The following is a 4523-nucleotide window of genomic DNA, read 5'->3' on the forward strand; positions in this document are numbered from 1 at the left end:
ATGTGTCCCAGCGCATCCAAAGATGTATCTAAGTACTGTTTAACTGGCTTGTCCAGTCACTCCCAGGAATAGGCTGGGTGACAACCGAGTATAGTTTGGTGACGACTGGAGAGTCGGTGACAGCACGGAAAGACGGCACCCGGGGCAGGAAGGGGTAGCAGCCCAACCTGCAACTTCTGCAAGGAAGTACCTAAATAAGCTACAGAGCAACCCACGGAGAATTACCCTCAGGGGTGCCTGAGAGGGGGGGAGGATGAGCACCCCAATATAATGGATCTTTTGGTAATGACCTCAGGAAGTGGACTATCGACCATGATAAGTAGATGCATCTGCGGAAAGGTCTGCAAGAATGATAGGGGCCTAAAAATTCATCAAGCTCGGATGAAATGCCTGACACAGGAGATTACAGCACAGCACACAGGATCGTCGCCTGGTGAGACGCAGGAGGAGCCTGGTCTGGAGAAACCCCACATTGCCCAGAACCTCCAAGTGCCAAACACTCCAGGTCCAGGCAGAGTAGTCCTACATATCAAGTGGCCTCCAGCAAAGCAAAGCAGCACAAGCTGTGGCACCAGTTTGATGAGGATACATCTAGAATCATCAATGTAACAGCAAAGGGTGATGTGGAAGGACGACTTCGTAATCTGACCACAATCATCACAAGTTTCGCGACTGAGAGGTTTGGCATAGAGGAGCCTAAGTTGAGTAAACATACCTATACCAGGAACCGCAGGTCAGATAAGATCCATCAACTCCGGAAAGAGCTGCGGATTCTGACGAAGCAGTTCAGGAAAGCAGCTGAGGAGGAGAAGCCATCTCTCAGTGAGCTTCGGCAGATTATTAGGAAGAAGCTCATGACGATGCGTAGAGCAGAATGGCATAGGAGGCGGAGAGTTGAAAGAGCCAGGAAGCGAACCTCATTTGTAGCTGACCCCTTTGGCTTTACAAAAAGACTGCTGGGAGAGAAGCGCAGTGGATGTTTGGATTGCCCTAAGGAAGAGGTAGATCACTTCCTGCATAACACCTTGAGTGATCCAGACAGAGAGCAAGAGTTAGGGCCACAGACAGCCCTCTTGAAGGTACCAGCACCAATAGTTGAGTTCCATACTTCAGAACCCACCTGGCAAGAAGTTCAAGAGGTGGTAACAGCAGCCAGAGTGAGTTCTGCTCCCGGTCCCAGTCAAGTACCATATAAGGTGTACAAGCGCTGCCCAGGACTCCTTCGAATCCTCTGGAAGATTCTCAGAGTGATTTGACGAAGAGGGATCATCGCAGAACAGTGGAGGGAGGCTGAGGGCGTCTGGATCCCTATGGAGGAGAATTCAACAACACTGGAGCACTTCCGATCCATCTCACTCCTCAGTGTGGAGGGCAAAATCTTCTATAGCATTTTAGCTAGAAGGATGACAGACTTCCTACTGAAGAATGGTTATATTGACACATACGTACAAAAGGGTGGCATTCCTGGAGTGGCAGGGTGCCTGGAGCATACTGGAGTTGTCACACAATTGATAAGGGAAGCATGTGAGGGAAATGGAGATTTAGCTGTGCTTTGGCTGGACCTTGCCAATGCATATGGGTCAATCCCTCACAAGCTGGTTGAGATGACTCTAGATCAGCACCATGTACCCTGTAAGATCAAGGGTCTCATTCTGGATTATTACAGTAACTTCAGGCTGAGAGTTACTTCAGGGAGTATTACATCAAACTGGCATTGGCTCGAGAAAGGGATAATTACTGGCTGTACAATTTCTGTGATCCTTTTTGCTCTCGTGATGAATATGTTGGTCAAGACTGCTGAAACGGAGTGCAGAGGCCCCCTTTCCAAGTCTGGGTTCCGGCAGCCCTCGATCAGAGCCTTTATGGATGACTTGACAGTCACCACTACCTCAGTGCCTGGGTGCAGGTGGATTCTTCAGGGCCTGGTTAAGCTCATTTCTTGGGCTAGGATGAGTTTCAAGCCAACAAAATCCAGGTCTATGGTACTGAAGAGAGGGAAAGTGGTGGACAAGTTTCGCTTCTCAGCGGATGGCGTAACAATACCATCAATTAATGAGAAACCAGTCACTAGCTTAGGTAAGGTTTTTGACTGTAGCCTCAGAGATACTGCGTCAGTCCAGACAACGATCAAGAAGCTGGAAGCTTGGTTGTCGGCAGTAGATAAGTCTGGTTTACCTGGCAGATTTAAGGCATGGATATACCAGCATGGCATCTTGCCACGGATTCTTTGGCCACTGTTGGTGTACGAAGTGTCGATGTCTACAGTAGAGGCCCTGGAGAGGAAGATCAGCTGTCATCTTCGAAGATGGCTTGGCCTGCCTCGTAGTCTAACGGGTGTAGCACTATATGGCAGGAGTAATAAGCTTCAGCTTCCTATCAGCAGCCTGGAGGAGGAGTTCAGGGTTTCTCGTATAAGAGAGGCCCTAGTCTACCAAGGCTCTGGAGATTCTAGAGTAACAACAGTAGGTATTGAAGTGCGAACAGGAAGGAAGTGGAGAGCACAAGAGGGACTGGAGTTGGCAGAGTCTCGGCTGAGACACAAGGCACTTGTGGGCACAGTGGCAACGGGGCGAGCAGGACTGGGAGCAATCCCCAAGCCACAGTACAACAAGGCTCAGGGCAAGGCGAGACGAAGATTGGTCCTAGAGGAAATCCGAGCAGGTGTTGAGGAGGTGAGGACCAGCAGGGCGGTGAGCATGTGGCAGCAAGGGGCATGGACGAGGTGGGAAGGAGCGCTGGAGAGGAAGATCACTTGGAACAACATCTGGAAGGCAGAGCCACGGCGTATTAAGTTCCTGGTCCAAGCTGTGTACGACGTGCTCCCCAGCCCATCGAACCTGCATGTTTGGGGCAAGAGTGAAGTTCCAACGTGTCCACTCTGTCCTGGACGAGGATCCCTGGAGCATATTCTGAGTAGCTGCCCATCTGCCCTTGGAGAGTGTCGATACCGTTGGCGACACGATCAGGTCCTAAAGTGTATAGCAGAGACCATTTCACATGCAGTGGCCAACAACAAATATGTTGGCTGCCAGAGAAGAATTGCCTTCATAAGGGCTGGTGAGCAGGCGCAAGCAAAGCAAAAATCAACCAGCCTCCTTTCATCTTCAGCAGACTGGGAGCTGCGGGTTGACCTGGGCAGGCAGCTCAAGTTCCCGGAATTTGTAACATCAACTTCATTGAGACCCGATATAATTTTAACTTCTGCATCGTCCAAACAAGTCCTTTTGTTGCAAATGACAGTCCCATGGGAGGACTGCATGGAAGAGGCAAATGAGCGTAAGCGGCTCAAGTACCAGGAGCTTATTGAGGACTGCCGAAGGAAGGGCTAGAAGGCTTGCTGTGAGCCCATAGAAGTAGGGTGCAGAGGCTTTGCCGCTCGATCCCTGTGTAAGATCTTTGCCAGGCTTGGAATCACAGGAGCTGCAAAGAGGAGAGCCATTAAGTCCATCACAGAAGCCGCAGAAAGAGCCTCGAGGTGGATTTGGATCAAGAGGTCCGCAAAGTGGGGCAGTGCTGCTGGGACACAAGTTGGGGCGTGATCAACCCCGGCTGAGTCACCTGAGAGAGGGTGTCTGATGTTGTGAGACCCGAAACACCCGATGATCTCAGGAAACATCATTGATGATGTGTCCCAGTGCATCCAAAGATGTATCTAAGTACAGTCTTCCCCGGGGCCTCCTCCCACTTAGACGTGCCCGGAACACCTCACCAGGGAGACATCCTGGAGGCATCATGATCAGATGCTTGAGCAACCTAATCTGGCTCCTATCGATGTGGAGGAGCAGTGGCTCAACTCCGAGCTCCTCACGGATGACTGAGCTTCTCACCTTATCTTTAAGGGAAAGCCCAGACACCCTACGGAGGAAACTCATTTCAGCCACTTGTATTCGCAATCTCGTTCTTTCGATCACTACCTACAGCTCATGACCATAGGTGAGGGTAGGAACATAAATCGACCGGTAAATTGAGAGCTTTGCCTTATGGCTCAGCTCCTTTTTCACCACAACAGACTGATGCAGAGCCCGCATCACTGCGGGCACCACACCGATCTGCCTGTTGCACTCCTGCTCCATTCTTCACTCACTTGTGAACAAGACCCCGAGATATTTGAACTCCTCCACGGTGCAGGATCTCGCTCCCAACCCTGAGAGGGCAATCCTCCCTTTTCCGACTAAGGACCATGGTCACGGATTTGGAGGTGCTGATTCCCATCCCAGCCGCTTCACACTCAGCTGTGAACTCTCTCCAGAGAGAGCTGAAGATCACGGACTGATGAAGCAAACAGGACGACATCTTCTGCAAAAAGCAGTGACCCAATCCTGAGCCCACCAAACTGGACCCCCTCAACGCCCTGGCTATGCCTAGAAATTGTGTCAATAAAAGTTATGAACAGAATCAGTGACAAAGGGCAGCCCTGGCGGAGTCCAACTCTCACCGGAAACAGGTTCGACTTACTGCCGGCAATGCGAACCAAGCTCTGACACCGGTTGTACAGGGGCCGAACAGCCCTTATCGGGGGGGGG

The 4523-nt window shown here is 51.0% G+C and overlaps 1 pseudogene; it reads left to right on the forward strand.

Annotated features, from left to right (window-relative positions):
• The first annotated feature begins 312 nt into the window (after positions 1-312).
• On the forward strand, positions 313-3576 carry LOC120515495 (annotated as a pseudogene).
• The last annotated feature ends 947 nt before the right edge of the window (positions 3577-4523 follow it).

Source organism: Polypterus senegalus, chromosome 15, assembly GCF_016835505.1.
Source record: "Polypterus senegalus isolate Bchr_013 chromosome 15, ASM1683550v1, whole genome shotgun sequence".
Lineage (NCBI taxonomy): Eukaryota > Metazoa > Chordata > Cladistia > Polypteriformes > Polypteridae > Polypterus > Polypterus senegalus.